At 41.7% G+C, this 25,391-nt stretch overlaps 1 long non-coding RNA gene across 1 annotated transcript; it reads left to right on the plus strand.

Annotated features, from left to right (window-relative positions):
- Positions 1 to 373: 373 nt before the first annotated feature.
- LOC142140929 (uncharacterized) lies at positions 374 to 5,424 on the plus strand. Its single transcript, XR_012688588.1, has 2 exons — positions 374 to 1,114; positions 2,411 to 5,424. It is a non-coding gene; the product is annotated as an uncharacterized LOC142140929 (long non-coding RNA).
- Positions 5,425 to 25,391: the final 19,967 nt, after the last annotated feature.

Raw genomic sequence — 25,391 nt, forward strand, 5'->3', positions numbered from 1 at the left:
GGTATAAACTATTGTATGCATATGACGTAGGATTCATTTATACAGTAGCCTATAAAAACCTGTATCTTTGTATCAATAAACTAGAGAATATTCCTTGTATACAGAACTTGGTCTGTGTCAATTCTCTCCAGCTGATTGAAGCGCTTCCAGATATACTTGACACCACAGGCAGACTTGGGTCAGAATTTCAGATCTAACAACTTGGAGGTCCCACCGAGATTCGCTGTCCAGCAGGCTACAAGACAGACAACGGAGGTTTCCCAGCACATTGAACCCCAACATCCGCGGTCAGTAGATTTCTACTCGTTGGTCTTCCTAGTCTGGGTCACCTCATGTCTGTCTGAGGCACCTGACACGCGAATTTGTGAGTCTCAAGTATCATCTGATTAATATAATACAGTATTAACCCAATTTGTTTACTGTAATTGTATTGTTGATTAGATTTTTGAAAGATGATTGAATTTTGAGTGCATGTGTTTGTACCTATGTATGATGTATAAAGCATAAAAGTCACATAAGACATTGATCAAAGAAGCATGTAATGGAATAGAGGGATTTAGAGAGTTATTGTTTTGAACATTGAGTGAACATTTTAGACACCATCCCCAGAGGTATATCAAAGAAGGGAGATTCTGTAATCTGCCCAAATTGTGTAAGAGAGATTTCCAAAAGACCTTCGTCCCAGATACTGTCAAAGAAGCTATTTAGCACGGACATCCAGTACAAGGAGTCCACAGAACGGGACGTCCAGTGCAAGGACAACCCACAGAAACTAGATAAGAGTCCAGATTTGGACTCAACAGAATACTGTCAATACGAGTAATATAGATAGTAAACAAATGACAGCAGCTCCCTCATAGATATGATGCACAAAGACTTAAGGAAATGGGGGAGTAGAAGGTCTGCAGGGAATTTTTCAAGAAAGCGGGGATAGCCAAAGATATGTGTGGATGGAGAAACAAAGGTGTTGCAAGTGGTAATGTGACAAGAACAAAGGGGTATTGAGATCAAACCCCAAGAGATTGTTTGAGGTGGCACAGGAAAGTTAAGAGATCTGAAAAGTCGAAATATATGTGGATATGCTAAATGCATCGGAAGCTGAATAATGAATCAAGTAGGTTGTATATTATAAATGTATGTTTGATCCTGTGCAGCTGAATAAGTGAAATGTGCCCCTCCCTTATTCTGTGTAAATGATTTCAGTGTGTTGAGATAAGAAGCACACTGTTTTTTGTTTTTTGACAATGTATGTAAAATTGAAAAAATGTGTCCGGAGTGCTGATTGATGATAACATGTTGAAGCTAACTTGTATTTAGTGTAATGCTGGGACTTGTAGTTCCACAGCAGTAGGCTGGAAGATGTCAGTTAAGTTTTCTTTCTCTGTATGTGAGTTTTGTCTCCGTCTTACTGCGTGTGAGAGAGATCCGTGATAATTCACATTGTTTGTTCTCTGTCTTAGTGCTCTATAAGGGAGATGTTTGATTTACTTTAAATCACAATGTTTGTCTGTCTTGTCCGTTTTTTACAAGAGACATGTTTCAAGGTTGAAAAAGTTGTACATTCATTGCTTAATGATAAGCTTTTAAAAAGATACAAAAGAAGTTTTAAAATGTTTGGTCCGATTGCACGGACAAGATTGTAAATAATGTACATTATCACTATAAGTACTAGTGTCAGAACAAAGCTGGCTGGGATCCAACAAGCCGTTTCTGTATTTGAACAAAATAATTTTGTTTCTGAAGTTCAGAAATATAGCTTTCTCTTTAATGAAGTTGAGAATTGTGGGAGTGAGCTTACATGCTGTTTTTATCTGTGTTAAAATGGCGCTGATGAATGTTCTCAGAAATCAGGAGGGTTTGTTATGCCTTTAAAGAAATGTTACGAGATAAAATGTTGTCTGTGAGCGAGACTTAAGTGAATATATTTTTACTTTGAACACGAAAATCACAGAATCTAGAAATATGTGTGAATATTTGGTCACGGGAGAGAGATTTTGTTGAGAAAATGTTGAATGATTTACAGACACAATGTATTGTGTCTAACGAGAGTACTCTGATTTATGAGACAGTGCTGCTTTTAAAATGGTTGAATACTTGGAACCAAGATTCCAGATTGAATGTTTCTAAACCCGGAAATTTAATTAGTGTCATTTAAAAGGGCTGTACTAAGAGATGATAAGAAAGGAGTGGCTTTGAACACTCGCCCAGGTCTCGTCACTTTGACATTCTCTATTTGTGAAATTAGGGACTGCCCCTTTGAGGAAATCAAGGCATGGAACGCATAGCGTCACAGTTAAGCTTTTAGCAGCTGTTCACTGGTTACCTGATAACAGTATACACGCATGTTACAGTTACAGTAATTCCTAGTAAATAAATGTTAATCTCTATGCAAAAGTTTTTTTATTCACAGGTCTCCAGCTGCAAAGACCCATTAGGCAATCCAGATTGCATTGATTTAACTTCCAATGCACCATCTTTGCACCACAACAAACATAAGTATAAACTAATGAAGGATTTAAATAACGTAAACTCTTCTGAGTAATGATTACCTTGTTTTGGAAAGAGATATTAGAGTTTATGTGCTATTCGCATAGCAAATGCTTGAACTAGGTGGTTTTTCTGTATGTGCAGAAAGCAAAAGGTTTTTATTTGTATCCTCATTACAGTTTTGAGTAAATCAGTGTTTGTAAAGACATTTACTGCCCTTATTTACTGTGCTATAATTGTCATATACTGTAAATAATTCTTTTTATTGTGGGTATGGTAATGCATTGATGGGAATTCTATATTTTTACAGAAATGAAAAAGATTTAAGACTTTAAGAGCAATTGTATGTGCTCCTGCATTAGCACTTCTGGATCATAGCAAGCCATTTATACTCTCCTCTGAGCAGAACCAAATGTTTAACCAATTTTAAGCTGAAATAACTTCAGCGCCAGCACTGGCTTTGCCAGATTATGACAAGCCTTTCACATTATTTTGTTATGAAGTCAGTGCACATGTACAAGGAGTACTGACACAAATACATGGTCGCAAGCTAAGGTCACTTGCATACTACTCTGCTTTAGTGCTTGAAAAGAGTATAGATATTGTGCTAGGACACCCAGTTACCTTAACGGTATCGTACGTTGTGACAGAAACCAAGCACAAGCAAAACATTTGTTACCGGCCAGATTTACTAAGTATGAAGATATACAGCACAAAGGACATTCCCTCCTATTGTGAAATGAGTGACATATAACACTTGCCGAGCGCACTGTGTATTTTCTTCCTCCCTTTCCTTTTTTATTAGAAGACAAAAAAAAAAAAAAAAAGGAAGCACAAGAGGCCCCAGAGCCTCTCATGTTCACAGATATATGTTAAGACCTTCAGACAAGGGGAATCTGAGTAAACTGTATTTTAAGTTTTTTAAAGGTCCAAGGGAGACCAGAGAGGGGAGTTCATTGATATTAGCAGGAGGAATATAGATTGCACGTTATTTTCCTTTGCTGTGCGCTGTAGATGTGTACTAGACTAGAAAGGAAAGCCAAGTTTGGAAGAACCAGACTCAGGCCCATAGTAATGTATAGATCATTATACATAATTAGAAAATTCTAATATGAAAGTTTAACCCAACCAAATAAAGAAAAGAGCAACCCATGACTACAGGGGTTTATACCCAATGCAGGAATGTGTTTGTGAGTATTGTGGCCCAACACATTATTATATACACTAATAGAACTGATGATGTGGCTTATTAACAGGTTATTTAAGCTAAGTGTTTCTCTTCCAGAAGAATTAAAGTTACCACATCTGTCTTAACCGTTGTACTGTACACTCCATCTAATGAGTGTAAACTTTGTGGAACTCAGAAACCAAGAACCTTTTCCTTGGATTCCACATGCTCCTTACTGAAGCCTATCCTAATGAAGTAGCACTGCTTACTCCCAGTAACGTTACACTTAAGCAGTGCACAATGTTGAATCCTGCTGCCTTATTGCAGCAAGTTTCAAAAGATGGGAGAAGTACCTGTATATATTGGGGTTACCCTAGGGATTTGGGGGAATTCCATTCCAGCTTGAACAGAAAGAAAGGAAAAAAAAAAAATGCAAACAAAATTTTTCTGAACATGATTGCATAGAACTAATGAAACAAGAATCTCTGGTTTTATCTCACATTAAAGATAAACCATTACCAGATGCAGACATCACTCTTTTTGTAGATGGTTCACACTATCACATAGATCCTGTCCCGTATACAGGGTGTGCTGTAACCACACACACAGAAATAGTGATTCAACAGACTCTACCGAGTCACATGTCAGCACAAGAAGCTGAACTAAAGGCCCTAACACTTGCATGCATATATGAAAAAGGACAAAGAGTAAATATTTACACTGATTCAAGTTATGCATTTGTAATTGCGCATGATTATGGCCCTGTATGGAAAAGTAGGGACCTTATGGGTTCAGCAAGCAAACCAGTCAATATGATGAACATACCAGGGCACTGTTCACTGCATTCCAGCTGTCCTCCAAACAGCGATGAAGGTGAAGACACACACAGAGATACTACCCCCGAAGCTAAGTGAAATAGACCAGGCCGCACGAGAAGCCGCCATAGCCCCAGTACCCCAAGGGGAGTCTATTTACATGGTGACCCCCTGACCCCTGTTTGACCAGAGCACACTCCAACTTATGGAAAGACAAGCAACAGAAAATAAGAAAAAGACTTGGGCAATACATGGAGCACTAGAAGTGCAAGGAGTGGTGTAAAGGTCAGCGTTTGTGTCTGCCAAAAGTAGTTTATCCCATTATGGCCAATATAGCACACGAGAAAGTGCATCTGGGAAAAGATGCTATGGTTGTACTCACTAGCAGCTTATGGATAGTACCAGGGTTCGCCCAAGCAGCACAGTCGTTAGTGGCAGAATGCCTAGTCTGTGCACAAAGTAACCCGAGTAAGTCTGTCCTATGGAAAAGCACACCCCAGACATAATATCCCTATAAGAGGATACAGATAGACTTTATAACTTCCCAAATGCTCGGGCTTTGAGAATGTGCTTGTCTGTGTCAACTTCTTTAGTCACTGGCTGGAGACATGGCTGTATAGAAAAGCAAATGCTAAAGCATTAGCCAAGAAAATTGCGAATGAGGTAATCTGATGATATGGTGTACCAGAGGTCATTGTAAGTGACAGAGGGATACACTTTACGGGGCAAGGATTCCAGAAACTATCACACCCCCTACAGATCCCAAAGTTCAGGATGTATGGAGCGCCTTAATGGTACACTGAAATTGAAAATGCAGAAAATAATGGCTGAAACAGGTCTGCCATGGATCTCATGTTTACCTGCACTCAGTAAAAAAATACTGCTAGGAAAGACACAGGTTTAACACCATATGAGATATTGTTTGGCACAGCAAACAGAACAGGCTGTTATTTTCCATAGCAACTACACCATGTATATAGTGATTTGTTGAATTATGTTGCCTTATTATAGAAACAACTAACTGAAATACATGGTCAAATATTCTCCTCCATTGCAAACCCTAATTTTGATACAGGTACCCATAAACTGCACCCTGGGGGGCTGGGTGGTCGTGAGAAAGCACATCAGGAGAAGTCTTGAACCCAGATACAAGGGTCCTTATCAAGTCCTGTTAACGACTCCCATGGCAGTGAAAGTACAGGAAAGAGACACCTGGATTCACGCATAACACTGCAAAGTCTTCAAATCAGGGGAGTCTTGTTCTGATAAATAGAAATGACTGTCTCATTGTATTGATATGTCTTGCCAGAATAATCTCTTCTAGCAAATAATATTTCTATACAAGTTACAATAAAATGGCTGAACAAAGGCCTTATGAGGCCTTAACAAAAAATCATATTTAACATTTCCCATCTTTTATTCAATTTTCGACCCTTTCTCCTCCTACCTACCTAATCCTATCTATAGAACCACATTCTTAATAAGCAGGTACTTATACACATGTAGGAGGCCACATGCATAGAGTTGGTCCCCTTAGGAATCTGTCAACTCATCCCCCACTAATAAGCCTGTGATCCTCCCTGTCCTAACTTGATTTATGAGGAGATGCATTTTGGCAAATGTCCATGTCTAGAAAAGATGGTTTCTTAGAAGATGGTTTCTTAAAAGATGGTTTCTTAAAAGATAGTTAATGAGTCTATAGTAGTTCTGCAGGCCTTGCATGTCCTTTGTTCAGCCATTAAAGATTGAACAAAGGACATGCAAGGCCTGCAGAACTACTATAGACTCATTAACTATCTTTTAAGAAACCATCTTTTAAGAAACCATCTTCTAAGAAACCATCTTTTCTAGACATGGACATTTGCCAAAATGCATCTCCTCATAAATCAAGTTAGGACAGGGAGGATCACAGGCTTATTAGTGGGGGATGAGTTGACAGATTCCTAAGGGGACCAACTCTATGCATGTGGCCTCCTACATGTGTATAAGTACCTGCTTATTAAGAATGTGGTTCTATAGATAGGATTAGGTAGGTAGGAGGAGAAAGGGTCGAAAATTGAATAAAAGATGGGAAATGTTAAATATGATTTTTTGTTAAGGCCTCATAAGGCCTTTGTTCAGCCATTTTATTGTAACTTGTATAGAAATATTATTTGCTAGAAGAGATTATTCATTTTTCTGTTAACTTGCAGTTTTGCAATATGTGAGCCTATGGCCTTGAAGTTGAACTAATAGGGAACACCTGAAGAATGTAACCAGTTATGAAAACAATAATGAGCTTCATATCCAGCTGGTAGTATGGGAGCTGTATCCATGGTGTTACACATAGCATATCTCCAACTCCCCTTGAGATAAGAAATAATAGGCTCATCTGTCCTTAGAAGGGGGAGAAAAGTAAACACCTCAAGAATACGTGAGAAAGTTAATCAGTAGCGCTTCTCATAAACTAGTGGTATAAACTATTGTATGCATATGACGTAGGATTCATTTATACAGTAGCCTATAAAAACCTGTATCTTTGTATCAATAAACTAGAGAATATTCCTTGTATACAGAACTTGGTCTGTGTCAATTCTCTCCAGCTGATTGAAGCGCTTCCAGATATACTTGACACCACAGGCAGACTTGGGTCAGAATTTCAGATCTAACATGAGTATTAGTCAAGCAGCGCCTGATCAATGTTACTGATTATTAGTAAATTTATAGGCTGTATACTGGTTCAGCTGACAAAATGGATGCCTCCACTATGTGTTTGCCGGGCAAGTTCTTGCATCAGGTGATCTAAGGCAGTTGTCTAGAGAACCAGCATTTCTGAGGGGCCTAAAACACATCATTTTTCAGGTGCTCCAACTCTGTCCAATTTCAATTAAACACCCCCCTTCCCTCTGTTCTCATTGACTGACAATGGAGAAGAGTGGGGTGCTTAATAATTTGAATTAAATTTAAGGCTCTATGCGTGCTTCTTATTTGCAGCCCTGCTGTCTACAGCCCTCTCAGCCAATTGTTCCATACAAGGTAAGGAGGGGGGGTGGTGGTAGCACCTGAGAGGGAGGGATCAGCTGGGGAGCCTAGTACCCTTCCATCTGCCCTGTGTGTATATAGGTGACAGGCTCACTTTAAAATCCTCCCAATCTGACAACCTTTCTATTTTGTTATACTGGGCATTGTAGATCAAAAACAAATGAGTCATATATTATATAAGCCTGATGTTGAGAATAATCAGCATTTAAATAGAATTTCAGAGCAGAAAAATATATAATTAAACAATCTGTGTCTCACTGGAATATCCCGGCTGTGTTCCACTATCCATGGACATACTAATATTCACAGTATCACAGACAAGATGCATTATTTCTATATTGTGTCATATGCTTATTTTAAAATATCAACTCATATGCACTTATACAACAGATAAGATAGAAGATAATTCATCTCCCTATGAATAATACAAATGATGGATGTATTTTGTTCATCTTGGGTGTAAGAAGACCTGAAAAATATCTCAAAATATTGATATCTCGAAAAATTATTCAAGGAATAGTTATTTGATAATGAGCGCCTCTTCATTCACCTGCTTTGTTGGCTTCCAACTTTTAGTCTTTATTTTTATCTAAATCTTTGTTTAACATTCCTTTGTTTTTACAACTGTTTACTGCTCCCTAATCATTTTTTACCTTGCTCAACGTCCTATGATAAGATGTAGTGTTCTACGCTATGTCAGTATACTGTGTAATAGAATTGTATTATGATTTTTACTAGTGATCAGGTTATTTTGGTACAACAGTTTAATATTTCCTATTCCCCCGATGACGACCCTGAAAAAGTTTGGAAGCCGGTCGAAACGCGCAGGGTACACCGTTTTGGCATACCACCTACTGGTTTATGGAACTCTGAACAAGATTGGATCACAGAGGAGACTGAGCTTAATACCTGATATATTCTGATCGCCAGATAAGCTGTTCTATATGTTTTTTTATGTGCGTGCATTATTTGTATTATTAAAATTAAAAGTAGACTAAATATGCTACATTGTGGTTACTGTTCTGATTTGACAATATTCCTTGATTTAAAGGAAAAGCTTTCAACAAGGAGGAGTGTGGAGGACCTAGATTGGATACTCAAACCAATAAGCTCTCTCTTGTTATTGCACTTGGTACACAGATATTTGTGCCTTTTTTTTGTAAGACACCTATATTTCCCACTGTTTTCAAGTTTCTTATTTTTGTATAGATTGTTCTGTACATATATCTCCCAGAATGTCTGAGAGAATTACCTGAAATTCAGGAGTCTTATTCATCCTGCCCCCTTCCTAGTGAAGTGGGCAGGACGGGGGCTTGATTATGTGATTTGGGTCAAATTGCCACCCTTTGGCCCGAAGATGTGATTGTGGCATTGTGCCTTGGGGAGAGTGGCCAAAAATATGTGAATCTCTGCACCCTCCCCTTTAGGATCTCCCAGGGGGGAGATGGAATGACATTAGTCAGAATGGTGTAACACTGCGTACACTCCTCAGACTTATATTTGTGAATATTTTAATAGTCTTGTGACAAACGAAAAATAAATCATGGTAACTACAAATTCGAACGAATCATTTTATATCGTAACTGTTCAGTTAAGTTGTCCCTTTTGTCATTCAGACCTCCTTTCTGTCTGCGCTTTAATTAGCAGTAATTTCCATGGACGTGTAAAGTAATTCCCTGGAGTCCTTTGTGGCTTTTCATGCTGAGATGCTTCTCATTTTACAATACTCAAGGTGAGATGGAAAAAACGAAAATATATTTATCTTCAGGTAGAGCGCTCCTAGAATCGTAGTCTCACAGAGCACTGCGGTTATTTTCAGCAAACAATTAGTTAATTGGCCACACAGGTGAAGATAGTATTTTAACACACACAATAAAGAAAAATTTAAGTTTTTCCCAGAGTACAGTGGCCTGCAGTTAGTTCCACCACTTAAAAATGACTTGCCAACATTTAAAGTGCACCCATTGTCTATACATAGTGGAGGCAGTCTTGTTTTGGGGCTGAACCAAAATCTATAAGAAGGCAGCCTATTAATTCACTAGTAACTACCGACATCAACAATATGGCTGCCTCCACTAAGTGTAGCGGGCAGGTTTTTATACATTTATATTGTCATATGACATTATAAAAGATGAGAAGATTGTGTTAGAATGTAAGCTCTTACAAAACAGAGAGCCCTATCTCCATTTGTCTGAAGTTATATTCTTATATTGTAATCCGGTTTTGTGACCAAAGCATGTATCTCTTTCCCCCGTAGAGCACAGAGGAATATGAGGGTACAAAATAATACATTTTAGGAGAGTATCTCCGGAGTGCCGCTGAAACAGTGCCCGTGAAGAGGACAAAGAAGAGGAGCCATCCAGAGGACAGCGCTGGAGGCGAAGAGAAGAAGATTCTACTTACCCGTAATCTATACTGAGCTCCAATTGGCTGGAGTTGACACTAGGAAGTGGACTCTTAGGGCTAGATTTACTAAACTGAAAAGTGAAGATGTTGCCTATAGCAACCAATCAGATTCTATCTTTCATTTATTTAGTGCATTCTACAAATGACAGCTGGAATCTGATTGGTTGCTATAGGCAACATCTTCACTTTTTCAAACCCGCAGTTTAATAAATATACCCTTAGTGCTGTAAACAGTCACAGTGATACAGTTACTTCTCGTGTCCTGCTTACTGCAACATATTTTAATTTGACACACAGATAGCAAGTGGTAGGAAAAAAGAGCCAAGCGCAACTCTGTCTGGCTCCTAGCGCCTTATAGAAACACACCAGAAGCTAAGTAAAGAAGCAGCTACCTGGGCTTCCCCCAGGACCAATCAGGCGACCTAATCAGCTGCTTACCTTGCTTATATGGTAGCACAGGTTCTATATACAGCATATGTATACAATAAAAGACAAATATTGTCACTATCATTACTATAACTGCCTGTAGCATAGAAAAGGGAAACATAAACATTTGCAGGAAGAGAATTGAGCTTCCCCCTTCATAGGCACACTCTAGTGCTAATTAATCTATAAAGAGTATAACCTAGCAATTCTGACAAATTGTTATTCCCCTTGTATATAATTGTTGAAAACTCGCAGAAACCCTGTGGACAACCATCTATCAGTTTGTACATTTTACTAAGTATGATGCTTTACCTTTCCAGCGTCCTTTTGAGTATTTCATCAAGGCCTTTAAATCAACCCAGCAAAGTTGTTTATTTACATAGACCATGGGTACGACCCAGCCAGATGCAATTTTATCTGCAGTGGTATACAGGCTTTGGTGAAAAGCACAGAAGGAAGAAAAAATAAAGATAAAGCAACCTTTTTACTAATAGTTGTCGGAGGTTATGTACAAAACAATACATTAAATGTGTCTGAAGGAGAAGAACCTGCTTAACACCTATAGCATCTGGCTGTGCATTACTGGATATGTAGTACAGCATCATATGGAATGATACAATTCCTTATCCCTGGAATAAGGTCAAAGCTGTGCTTGTATTTCAGTTCTTGAACAAATGCCAGTAATGTAAGTAATCCCTGCTCTGCAAAAGCTTCTGTCCTTGAAAACGACCCTTAGGTAATTTAATATATCATCAAAAAGATATATTGCAGAATTTAAACATCAAATTGTCTCCAATATAAGTAGTGTTAGGAAAAAACGCAGCACGTCTGACTTGTACCTCTAGGCGAATTGAAGCTGTAATGGATAGTGTGATATGTTGTGTCATTATCTGACAGCTATAGACGTTGTCTGAGGCCAGACAGTGACATTTATTCTCATCCAGAATGTGCACACTTCACAAACACTTCATAATAAGATTTTTTTTTGCAAACCATTGATTTCCTGCTGCCTTATGCTAGTAATGAAGCATATAAAACTGTTTTAATAAATCTGTTTGTCTGCACGAAATTCCAACTGAGCGTGGGCTTCCACATCCCCCTTCCTTCCTGCTGCAACATCTTCTGATGGGTAAAGCACATTGGGGGGTTTCCTTATTAATTGCCTTGTAATGTACCCAAAAGCAAAAATTTGATTTTGTAGAAGGTAGAGACAAGAAAGATGAAACAGTGATTGAAGAAATCTTAAGACAGTTAGCTGCTTGTAATCATGACTGTCTTTCACCATTTATGTGCACTGAACCTCCTTCCTCTTCTGGTTCAGGGGGAGGTTTTCACTTTTGTGTTGCATGGACACTCATGTGGTTACCTGCCAGCTCAGAGTAGCTGTGTGGTTGGTATATTTCTTTAGCATCATGTTCGCTGCTGGACACAGAGCCAGGACCCTTGTTTCCCATCTTTGTAGACATTGTGGTATGTCACGATCTGCTTCCTGCTGCTTGGCAACACCCTTCATAGAGACGCTGCTTTGCCTTCTGCACCTCTTGCCTGCAAGGGACTATATTAGACTGTGCCATTATATGAACCTGACATCTGCAGTACCTCTGTACCACTAAAGGGGCCACTGTTGTACTTGGACTATTCTCCTACCTGCTGGAGTTAAGCTCATTACTCCTGGTTGCTTATCACTTGTTTCTGGCCTTTATTTATTGTCCACAGCTTTTGCTTGACTTTCTGGTATAGACTTCTGTTTGTCCATTTGTTTGCGTCTCATCTTAAGATCCTGACCCTGGCTTCGCTTTCACTTCGCTCCTGCTTTCTCCATGGCATTGTCATGGACCTTTTGGCTTCTGACCCCTGGCTTGTCTGTCCCTCCTTTGTCTGTGAATGCAGACTATTACATTACCTGTGTTTCTGTTCCAAAGTTGTCAGATTACCTGGACCTCTGTGTATTTCTACCTGCAGACCGTTACACCTCCTCTGATCCAGTTTCCTAGCTGTCAGCTTACCTGGACCTCTGTTTACGCCTGTCTACTGACCATTACACCTCCTGTGATCTAGGCTCTTGGCTGCCCGTTTACCTGGACCTCCATGTACTCTTGCCTGCAGACCTTTACACCTTCTTTCTTCCAGCTCCTGTGCCTGCAGACCACTGCACCTTCAGCTATCCAGCTCCTGTGCCTGCAGACTACTGCACTTACAGCTATCCAGCTCCAGTGTCTGCAGACAACTGCACCTTCAGCTATCCAGCTCCTGTGTCTGCAGACTACTGCAACTTCAGCTATCCGGCTCCTGCGTCTGCAGACCACTGCACTTACAGCTATCCAGCTCCTGTGACTGCAGACCACTGCACTTACAGCTATCCAGCTTCTGTGTCTGCAGACTACTACACCTTCAGCGTGCCAGCTCCTCTGCCTACAGACTGTTGTACCACCTGTGGTCCGGCTCTAAAGCTGCTCTGCAACCCGGATCTCTGTTTGCTCCAGTACCTGCAGACTATTGCTACCACCTGGTATCCTGCGACAGACTCTCCAGCTTGCCTGGGCATCTGTGTTACCTGTACCTGCAGACTATCCCTGCTTAACCTGGACATTCAGTCTTTCTCTGCCTGATGATCATTCCACCTGCCTGGATACCATAGTCAGCAGCCCTATCTGACAATCCTGATATCTGACATCCAGTACCTGTGTTTATCTGCTATTTTCATTTGCTTCATCTCAGTCCAATCTGTATTTTCTGTGCCTAATAAACAACTTTACTTCATTCTACATTACTCTCTATGGCAGTGGTTCCCAAACTTTCTCAGTTCGAGGCACCCTTAGGGTCACCATAATCTTTCCAAGGCACCCCTAAGCCGAAATAATTACCAGGTAGTCCAGTTTTTTAAGTAGTTGGGTCAAAATGACGTAAGATGTATTTAGGCCCCTTCACCATCACATTGTGCCCCTTCATCATATCACTCCGCCCCTTCACCATATTACTCTGCCCCCTCTTCGCCATCTCACACTCTGTCCCCCTCCTTCAGCATCTCAATCTGTCCCCCTCCTTTAGCGTCTCACTCTGTCCCCCTCCTTCAGCGTCTCTCTTTGTCCCCCTTCTTCAGTGTCTCTCTTTGCCCCCCTTCAGCGTGTCTCTCTGTCCTCCCCTTCAGCGTCTCTCTGTCCCCTTCAGCGACTTTCTCTGTCCCCCTTCAGCGTGTCTCTCTGTCCCCCCCTTCAGCGTGTCTCTCTGTCCCCCCCCTTCAGCGTGTCTATGTCCCCCCCTTCAGCGTGTCTCTGTGTCCCCCTTCAGCGTGTCTCTCTTTGTCCCCCTTCAGTGTGTCTCTCTGTGTCCCCCTTCAGCGTGTCTCTCTGTGTGCCCCTTCAGCATGTCTCTTAGTCCCCCTCCTTCAGCGTCTCACTCTGTCCCCCTTCTTCAGTGTCTCTCTTTGTCCCCCTTCTTCAATGTCTCTGTTCCCCCTTCAGTGTGCCTCTCTTTGCCCCCCTTCAGCGTGTCTCTCTGTCCCCCTTCAGCATGTCTCTCTGTGCCCCCTTCAGCATGTCTCTCTGTGCCCCCTTCAGCATGTCTCTCTGTGCCCCCTTCAGCGTGTCTCTCTGTGCCCCCTGCAACGTGTCTCTCTGTGCCCCCCTGCAGCGTGTCTCTCTTTGTCCCCCTTCACTCCCTTTACTTACCTTCTTTCCTGACTTCCTCTCTGCTGCTGCTCCTCACTGAGTCTGACGGACGTGATGACATCACGTCCGGCAGTCAGTGAGGAGGAGGATTCGGCGCTGGATGATTGGTAAGTTTTATTTTTGGTTTTTTTTGTGTTTTTTTTTTTCTTCTTTTTATTGTTAGGGCGATTGTGGCACCCCTGTGACAGCGCCGCGGCTCCCTGGGAACCGCTGCTCTATGGTGTTCTTGCTGGGAATCCTGACATGGTGATTTAATAAAAGATCCTTTCCCAAGATTGCATCAGATGCAAATGAATGAAACAGAGTGGCAGAGCAGTGCCAGATAGGATGGCAGCTCAGTGAAACATAGAAGTGGGCAAAGCCCAGCATTTCTTTTTTTAGCTTCAATATTTTTATTGAAACATTTATCAAACAGGGGGGATATAGAAAACAAGATAGGGGATGTGGCAAAAACAAATAAAAAGAAAAGAACAGGGGGAAATGGGAACAAAGTGGGGAGTGAACACAATAGTTAGTAAAATTACAGCAACCAAAACATTTTCTAAAGAGTAGGTAACATATCTAAGGAATTTCGTTGACATTCAGATCTAGCAGGAGTTCTCTTGAGAGGGTTGAGGTGAATCAAATCTAGAGGTAAGTAATGGGGACAGCGGAATGGTAGACTGAGATCGTGAGCCCTCGCCATCTGTGACATATAACCTATTTATTTGCTTTACGAACATTTCTGAATGGTTGAGTCACCGGGACATATGAAAAGAATTCTGGATTATATGCTCCCACTCAACAAAGGAGAATTCTCAATGAAGCTCCGTTTCCCATTTCAATTGAACCTGTGACTTCTGTGGGTTATCCACTGACGTTACATAGTTATACCAAAATGCTATACTCGCTCTACCATTAGCCCTCATTAACTTGAGAAAAAGAAGTGGGGGTTGGTTGATCTATGGGGAAATGTTTATGATATAACGAGCAGATCCAGTGTCTAAGTTGAAGGTTTTTAGAAAAAATTGTGACGCAAGAGCTGATACTGTTGATACTCCCTGAGATGGGCAAAAGATAGAAGACCCTCAGAATCAAGTAATACAAGAAGAAAGATTAAGGTTTGATATTAGCTTAGTAATGGCCTATAGGATTAAATTCCTATTAGGAAGCAACAAGTCAGCCTAACTCTATCCCAAACCTCCAATGAATCTTTATTCAGAGCAATAAAATTGTCAGCAGTCGATCTCCAACTATAGGGACCAATAACAGGTCAGCCAAGGGAAAACTCGGGCTAACTAACTCTACCCAAGCTTTCTGATGAGGCGGGAGAGACCAATTTCTCAGGTGTGAGAGAAGACATGCCTCTTGGTATTTGGCAAGATTGGGTAAGGCAAGGCCACCCAGATTTTTACTGAGGGTCGTGCACTTATGCCATATGTAGGGGTTTATTTTTCTAAACATACAAGATCATAATGGTAGAAAGTTTGCCTTGAAGCCTATTATGGAAAAGGAAAGAAAGCACGTGAAAAGACACATCATCTTTGATAAGCGTATCATCTTGAAAGCTGCTATTCTGCCCAACCAAGAGACCTTGTAATACATTCAAGATTTGGTAAGATTATTGAGTTGTAATAAAAGTAAGTAGAAATTGATATCTATAATGAGAAGTTATTTGTATGGCTAAGTAGGGAAGGGCAGAAGTTTTCCAGGAATAAGTAAAGTTGTTTTTAAGACATGTTAATTTTCCATGAGGGATATTAATCAGGCTACCAGCGAGGTCTCTGGGTCAGAAACAAGCAGCATGTCGGCTGCAAAGAGACAAAGCTTATGTGAAGTGTTTTTCAAGACGACCCCCACATGCGTGAGAGACTGTAATTTGTTCAGCCAATGGTTCTATTGCAAGGAGACAAATGAGGTGTGAGAGGGGACAACCCTGCCAACTACCATTAGTAATTTTAAAGTTGAAAGATTTGAAACCATTACTGAACATCCGAGAAGAGGGTCCTTTGTATAGGGCAAGAATTGCATTGAGGATTGGCCCTTGGGTCTTTTTCATATAGTTCCAGTGCAGCCTGTCACACACTTTCTCTGCATCTAGAGAAAGCACCAATATTTCACTCTGGTTTTGTGTCACATGTTCAATTAAATATATAACATGTCTTGGATGGTTGGATTCTTGGCGTCCAGTTACAAATCCCACCTGATCTGGGTGAATCAATTTCGTAATAATTGGGGTAAGTCTATTCGCTATGGGTTTAGCATAAGTCTTTACATCAGAGCAATAGGTCTGTAGTTGTTACTGTTAGTAGGGTCTTTGCTTGGTTTGGGTGTAACAACAATATGTGATTTCAACATTTCTGCAAGGAAACTCCCTCTGTCAATTTCAGTGTTGTGTAGATATTAAAGGATCCCTATGGTCTTTCAAATTATATAGGCTGGTGTAATAGAAAAAATATATATATTGGTTATATCTCGAGAGTTATAACTAGAGATGAGCGGGCTCGGATTGCGCTAATCCGAGCCCACCCGAACAGTGCGGATCCGACGGGATCCGAGCACTGTTCGGGTATTTCCGGCGGCCAAAAAAAACCAAACCGAGGCTATGACGTCCAAGTCTCGCGTCGGATCTCGCGAGACTCGGATTGCATAAATTCGCCGCTTGCGGCCGCCATCTTCATTCGGGCTCAGATCAGGGAAGAGGGAGGTTGTAGTTTAGTGGTGCTCCTGTGTCCTGTGACTCTGTCCTGCTTAATCCAGTGGTTAGTTTGTCCTGTGCTCTGTCCTGCTGATCAGTACAGTGGTGCTTTTGTCCTGTGCTCTGTCCTGCTGAGTCCAGTGGTGCTTTGGCCAGTGCTCTGTCCTGCTGAGTCCAGTGGTGCTTTTGTCCTGTGCTCTGTCCTGCTGAGTCCAGTGGTGCTTTGGCCAGTGCTCTGTCCTGCTGAGTCCAGTGGTGCTTTTGTCCTGTGCTCTGTCCTGCTGAGTCCAGTGGTGCTTTGGCCAGTGCTCTGTCCTGCTGAGTCCAGTGGTGCTTTTGTCCTGTGCTCTGTCCTACTGAGTCCAGTGGTGCTGTGTCCTGTGCTTTGTTCTGCAAAGTCCATAGTTATTTTAAAAATTTTCAAAAATCATAAAAAAATATACAAAAATATACAAAAACAATAAAAAAATATATTAAAAAATTATTTAAAAAGTATAAAAAAAATTCTAGTGCAATATATTGCAGTCCAGAAATATTAGTACTGCAATATTTACCTACGTTCACTGTTCTTGCAGTCCAGAAATATTAGTACTGCAATATTTACCTACATTCACTGTTCCTGCAGTCCAGAAATATTAGTATCAGAGATTAAACTACGTTCACTGTTCCTGCAGTCCAGAGATATTAGTACCAGAGATTAAACTACGTTCACTGTTCCTGCAGTCCAGAAATATTAGTACCAGAGATTAAACTACGTTCACTGTTCCTGATTGGTTTGTTAACAACATCAGGGTGGGTGGGAGGGTCCAAGGACAATTCCATCTGGCACCTCTAGCAAACTCTTGCAAACTGCCATCCTGTCTGCCACTGCAGTGCCACTCCTAGATGGGCCACGTGTTTGTGCCGCCCACTTGTGTCGCTTAGCTTAGACATCCAGCTACCTCGGTGCAACCTTTTGGACTAAAAACAATATTGTGAGGTGTGAGGTGTTCAGAATAGACTGGAAATGAGTGGAATGAATGTTATTGAGGTTAATAATAGTGTAGGAGTGAAAAAAAAAAAATATGGATTTTAGCACTTTTTATGCTTTTTAAAAAAAAAAATCAGAACCCAAAACCCTAAATCAGAACCAAAACCTTTCGTGGGGTGTTTTGGCAAAACAAATCAGAACCCAAAACCTCAAGCTAATCAGAACCCAAAACCCAAAACACCAAAAGTGGCCGGTGCACACCCCTAGAAATAATGAGGACCGTAACAAAGTTATATGATAGGATCAATCTTTACCTGGTCCAGGGCAGTCACTCTGGACATGGACCCGAGGTTTGGGATCAGACAATTGGGTAAGGATATTCCAGTCCTTAATAGCTTAATCCAGGGCTCCCCAACAGTGCAGGTTTTCCATATCTCCGTGCTGGAGCACAGGTGTATTCATTACTGACTGACACATTGTAACAGATCCACAGGAGGTCCTAATTATGTCACAGTTGATCCGGAAAACCTGCACTGTTGGGGAGCCCTGAGGACTGGGTTTGGGAAACCCTGGCTTAATCCCTTCCTCCACAGTAGGGCTCACATGTGTGAAATCATTTTTCTGGATCAAAAGCTTAACAGGAAAGCCCAGCGATACAAAATGTCCTTGTCCCTGAGAAATTTTGTAACAGTCTGGTAAGATCTTCGTTTGGCTACGGTAGCCGTAGAGATATTTAGAAAAAGTTGGAGGTCCAGAAGAGTCTCTGAGTGTTCAGCCACCTTGGCTGATCATAGGATGTGTTCCTTTATATGAAAGAAATGTAGTCTCAGAAGCGCATCTCTGAGAGTAGTTTTGAGAGCGGCTCTTGTTTTCGGGACGCCTACAGATACGGCCAATGTGTAGCACTTGATTCGTGACAGCGGGTAAAAGTTTGTAGAATGGGTCAGATGTGTTCTATGATTCCCTGGATCTTGATATTATTCAGTCTGGACTGATCCTCTAAATCTGCAAGTTTATCTTTTAACGAAGTGTCCTCGGTGTCCAATTGTGCATGAGTTGTAATGAGATTGTTGTGCAAGGTCACCAGCTCCTACATTTTGTCCTCCATATGACGAGTTCTATTCTACACTTCTGCAACTGCCGACTAGATCTCCCTCAGTGAGAACCGCATGTCAGAGAACAGCTTTGAATGGGGTAAGCAGATATTGCATTGGTTTTAATAGTAACAGGCGCATCCGGATCTGTGAGAATTGGGAGAGGCAAATGACAAAGCAGAGTTGGGGATGGGTGAGACTAACCTTGGTGATTCTGCATTCTTGGAGGAGATCGGATCGGTCACAAACAGTTGTGGTTTGAGGAATTATACAGGTGGACTAGGTTTGCCTAGTTTAAGCTTTCTAGGACCCATAATGGTACACATGTAATAGATAAACTCGGTAAAGGTGACTTTCAGATGGACTGGGCACTGTAGGATGTATAGGTTGACCAATTTTTTTTTTACACTAGCATGAAAAGATAGTTATATCGGATTGGATGTGCCACAGCAACATACCAAAGCTGGCACTATGGCAAAGCATAGATGACTTGCACAGTTCTTAACGATTAATTATATCTGGAAATGTAGGAAATTGATCCGGGTACAAATTGATGCATGACATGAAAACAATCCTTAGGAAATATAGGTATGTAAAAGTATGGAGAGTACCAGAGACATCTAGTGGTATAATTGAGGTACTAACATAAATTATAGCCTGGTGATGTATGGGCTGATAAAAGGCTGATACAAATCCAAACTAATGTCTGCACAAGACTTTATGCGGATTCAAATCCTGTAGCTTGTCAGAAAGGTTAGCGGGCTTAGTAACCTTAACTCTGCAAGAAAGCAGTAGAAACCCCAGTAGTGTCCTAAGAAAGAGCTCACCATGTAATATTTTACCCCAGGGTACAGGTCCGTGCCTCTGATACAGGAAATGTCTGCAGCAATAGCCACAAGCAGAGCCGGATTTAGACCTCATAGGGCCCTAGGCAGGATACTGTTTTTGGGCCACCTCCCTGAAACAATCCATAGCACTATATTTTTGCAGCCTACCATATACCCCTATAGTTACGTAGAAGTGAAAGCAAGGAGGTGAGGGCGTGGCTTGCATCTTTGGGGGCGTACCTAACATGTGAAAAGAGCAAGGCCACCCGGCTGCAGAAAAAGGCACCCCTAAATAATTACCAAGCAGTCCCGTTTTTTTAAGTAGTTGGGTCAAAACAACTTAATAAATATTGAAGTCAGGGCAGAAATACTTACTTAAGTTGTTTGCAAAAATAATACGCATAAATCCAAGTATGTGCTCTTGTCACTTTTGTCCCTCTATCATCACACTGTGCCCCTTCATTGTCACTTTTGCCCCTTCACAATATCACATGTGCCCTTTCACCATCACCTCTGTGCACATCACCATCACCACCTCTGTGCCAATCACCATCACCACCTCTGTGCCAATCACCATCACCACCTCTGTGCCCATCACCACCTCTGTGCCCTTCACCATCACCACTTCTGTGCCAATCACCATCACCACCTCTGTGCCTCTTCACCATCACCACCTCTGTGCCCTTCACATCACCACTTCTGTGCCAATCACCATCACCACCTCTGTGCCTCTTCACCTTCACCACCTCTGTGCCCATCACCACCTCTGTGCCTCTTCACCATCACCACCTCTGTGCCCTTCACCATCTCTGTGCCAATTACCATCACCACTTCTGTGCCAATCACCATCTCTGTGCCCTTCACCATCACCACCTCTGTGCCCATCACCACCTCTGTGCCAACACCATCATCAATTCTGTGCCCCTTCACCATCACCACCTCTGTGCCCTTCACCATCACCACCTCTGTGCCCTTCACCATCTCTGTGCCAATCACCATCACCAATTCTGTGCCCTTTCACCATCACCACCTCTGTGCCCTTCACCATCACCACCTCTGTGCCCTTCACCATCACCACCTCTGTCCCTCCGTTGTTTTACTTACCTTTCTATTGCCTTTCTTCTCCGGCGCGCTGCTCCTCCTCGGTCAGTCCAGATTTATAAAAAAAAAAAAAAGAGAGTCACGTGATCGCTCGTCGGGTCCCGGCAGCCTCTCCTCCTCTCTCTATCACTGAGACACTGAGAGGAGAAGAGGCTGCCGGGACCCGATTCGTGGCACCCGACCCCCCTCCCCCGATTCGCGGCACCCGACCCCCCCCCCCTCCCCCGACTCGCGGTGCCTAGGTTGCCTAGCGGTAAATCCGGCCCTGGCCACAAGTAAGTGGTAATCTGGCCAAGCAGGCTGCTTGCCGTCATCAGTGGTGTAGATGAAGATCACAAATTGGCAGTTCCCGCATTGACAACGTATGGAGGCCACAGACCTGAAATGAGATGGGAGACGGCAACAATGATCCATGGAACAGATGGAGAGCACACCCTGACCAGGTAAGTTCACGATCCGTAGGGTAGAAAGACAGTTCAAGCGCCTCCTGAGGGTTGGAGGTGGGTACAATTGTAAAGCCGAGCAGTCAAATTACCAGGCCGCACCCGGTGGACACTGGAACCCACTCCAGAGATGAAGGGCTGAGTGTGGGAAATGCACCCGACTCCACATGATGTTAACCAATATCAACATTGATAGAGGCCATAGGTCATGCGGTGAACGGGCCTCTGGCATCTGGAGTACAAGGCCCATGAGCCGAGGTCTCTTACCTCCTCAGACAAAGTCAAGGACTATATTTTGGAGATCTACTAGAAATTTTTGGGAGACCCTAATAGGGACCGCCTGTAAAACATGAATAATTCAGGGGAGAATATTCATTTTTACGACATTAACTCTCCCTAGTAAAGAGAATTTCTGGGTTGTCCATTGTCTGAGATCTTTCCAGACTTGTGTATGAGAGGTATGAGGTTAAGGCTGAAAGCTTGGAAACAGCTTGGAAACATCTAAGAATAATATACTACCCGTATATCGTACCTGAGATGGACGCCAGGAGAAGCGGAAGGCAGATTGGGGACCTGAAGCCACCTTTCCAGGAATGCTCAGGCTGAGAGCCACCAATTTAGTAGTTTATTTTAAAATTAGAGAGAATTTCAAATCTCCTGAATTCATCTATAAGGATCGGCAGGCTGGTAACGGGGCAGATTGTGATGCCAGAAGATCGTCTGCAAACAGTCCTAATTTAAATTCATCTGTACCCAAACACATACCCTTAATATCTGCATTTAGGCAAATTGGTCTAAAGAGGGCCTAAATACATAGTACAAAAACCTAAGGAGACAAGGGACAGCCCTATCTAATGCCATTAGAGATATAGACTGGGTTTGAAAGACCGCCATTAATCCTGATTCTGGTGGACGGAGACCTGTATAGCTCAGAAATATTTTGTAAGCAGAAAAAGGACCCAGACCCATGTGCCCCAAGACCCCAGCCATGAATTGCCAATCCACCCAATTAAAGGCTTTTTCTGCATCAGTAGATAAAAGCAGAGCCTCGGCCTTATGGTCCATGATATAATGAATAAGATCAATAACCTTTGTAGTATTGTAACAGGCTTCACGGCTCGGGACAAAACCCACCTGGTCACTGTGGACAACATCTGGTAAGAGAGGCTTCAGTCTATTGCCGATTAGTTGTACATATAGTTTGACATCAATATTGAATAAATATATGGGTCTTTAACTAGAGCCCTGGGAGGGATCATTCCCATCTTTAGGGATTATGGTGATATGGGCTTTTACAGATTGTTTAGAGAAATGAGATTCCTTGGAGAACTGAAGGCCTGGAGCATAAGAAGGACTAGTTTGTCATTAAAGGTTTTATAGGGTTTTAATAAGAGATAGAATCCGTCAGTATCAGGACTGCTACCATGGGGAGAAGTTTTAATGACATCTTTCCATTCTTGGATTGTAAAGGGTTGTTCTAGAGATCTCTGCGTCTCTTCTGAAATTCGAGGGAAGCCACAATTTTGCAGATATTAGGTTATTCTGTTCTTCCACGATTGCAGGCATTCCAGAGTGATGGGGCTAAAATGTTATATAGTTTCATATAATACGAATGAAATGCCTTAGAAATCTCGTTGTTTCCTATATGACTTTTAATATTAATAATACTGAGATGCTCCTGTTCAATAGATTGATCCATGACAACAGCAATAAAGCCATGTACTGCAGTGTAAAATAAATCAGGTGGCAAAATTCTCTTGTTTTAGCTGCTAGGTGAACATATAATAAGGTAGGATAAGGAGCGACTACAGAATTGTGTTACTCTGCTAATAAATCATTGCCGCACAATATTGTTTAATAGTTTTTTTTATGCTCTCTGATTACTTTTTTCTGATTACTTTTGGGTAACATAAATTTATTTTATAGTGTTTTGCATTTGATTGTTTTGTGTGTGCTCCACTGAGATCTCTCGCTATGGAGTCTATTTATCAAATGGCGAAAATCCCTATGGCTGGCGAAAACAGGGGTTTCTATCAAAGGATTACCGCCGGTGACAGCTTTGCATGCAGAAGTCAATTTAACTAGTAGAACCGCAATCCTTGTTCTGTTATCGCCATCCTGCTTTAACTAGATCTTACCTACCAGCTGTTGCTAGAACAAACATTTAAGTTTCATTCTTCAATTCTTACTGTGAGATCTATTCTCGGTCTTCTAAGACCCAGTAGCTCTCTCTTCTTCAGGTGGTAAAAACACGGCGCATAGGTTTAAAACCCATACCACCGACATGACATGGTGTTTGGTTGGCTTTTATGGGTTAATGGTAGGAGAAAATGTAATAACAATAATTTGCTAATCATTTTAAAGTTTTGCAAACAGGCTCCATGATATCTAAAAACAGTCATGAGCACTATTTATTAGCGTGTACAGGAGATCTAGACTTTTTTTTACAGCGAGATCGTCGGGAAAATGTTTGGTGCAAAATGAAAACAATAGATTAGAGCGAAAATTTTAAAGAACATGCTGTTGGCAAAAATGATAAATCTAGTACATTGCAAATAGCTAAATGATTTATTTAAAGTGTTGTGATGCACTGAATACTATATATTATATATACTGAAAATATGATATGGCAGCATGGTGGCTAAGTGGTTAGCACTTCTGCCTCACAGCACTGGGGTCGTAAGTTCAATTCCCAACCATGGCCTTATCTGTGTAGAGTTTGTATGTTCTCCCTGTGTTTGCGTGGGTTTCCTCCGGGTGCTCCGGTTTCCTCCCACACTCTAAAAACATACTGGTAGGTTAATTGGCTGCTATCAAAATTGACCCTAGTCTCAGAGAACTCATTCTCATCAGTCCCTGCCCCCTTGGAGCTTACAGTCTAAATTTCCTAACACACACACAGACAGACACATAGAGAGAGAGACTAGGGTCAATTTTAGGGAAGATCTCTGTGCCCAGATAAGGGAAGTGGTGCCTGGGTCGTACACATGGCCCTCCAGTTGGACGACCTTGTTTTGGAGGACATCTCAGGTCTATGAGGACACCATGGCAGGAATAAACTACATAAAGTCACCGGATGTGTGCAAACATTTTTATTTTTAAACCTAGTAAACAAGTCACAGTTCTTGTGTGTGAGGTAGTCAGCATTGCACAGTAGTACTCAGCATTGCACAATATTCTTGTTCCATTAATAAGGAGCCACTGGGTTATTTAGTGAAGCTTGACAGAGCCTGTGGGAGCAGCAGATCAGCTCAGGAAGCTCAGCTGCCTCCTGGGCCTTATGCAGCATGGGTAACAGCATGCTGAACTGATCTGCAGCTTGCACAGGCTTGTCTAAGCCATACCTCTCCTGCGGTGCTGGCCTACAGAGTATCTGGTAAGTGGCTTATTGAACTCATTTCTTTAATTTCACCTGTAGGTCTGCGAAATGAGGAACGATTTGGATATGTGTCAGATCATTCAGAAGTCTTATGCACCCTATATTTTATAAATGACTAGACTTTTCAAGTCTGATTCTGTAAAGAACATAATTAGCTATGCATTTTGTTTGTGTTGTGCTTTTCAGTAGAAGATTGAAACACTGAGTGGAGTAAAAGCAATGAGCTTTTCTATGATATATTTACATTTTCCTTAGAAAACACAAGCCTCATGCTCTAAATATTTTGCAATAAACAGCAAAAATAGTTGCGCAGGTTAATTAAAATATACTGCAAGTGCCTCATCCTATCCATAGCCCCCAAACAATGAAGCACAAGAAGGGGGCATGATCAGGCTATATGGGGGCATTGTCACTCCACATTTGGGTCAAGCCACATGTTCTAGAGAGAGCGCTGGGCTGCCCCTAGACCCCTTCCCTAATATCACACTTTCCACACATGCCACTGGTGCACACGGCATGGCAGGAATATCACTTAATAGGACACATCTCTCAACTGTCCTCAAATCAAGACAAAAGTCCTGAAACTTGGGACTGTGCCGCCTTAATCAGGACAGTTGAGCGGTATGCATCATCTTATGTCAAGGCCATAAATGTACAACTGGGTTTGAATGGGCCTGGGGTCCCCGCAGCCCAGTGCTACTGACCAATATGCAATATGTTGCACTTAACCTGATGTATCAAACTCCTTTTGCCCTATATATTGTATTGTAAGCTTGCAAGCGGGGCGTTCTAACCTCTCTGTCTTTTAATAACTGGTTTTGTTTTATTACTGTGTTTATTTAAAATTGTAATGCCCTACAGAATATGCTGGCGCTATATAAATACATTTTAGTAATGGTAATAATAATA

The sequence above is a fragment of the Mixophyes fleayi genome, chromosome 2, assembly GCF_038048845.1.
Source record: "Mixophyes fleayi isolate aMixFle1 chromosome 2, aMixFle1.hap1, whole genome shotgun sequence".
NCBI classification, from domain to species: Eukaryota; Metazoa; Chordata; class Amphibia; order Anura; family Limnodynastidae; genus Mixophyes; species Mixophyes fleayi.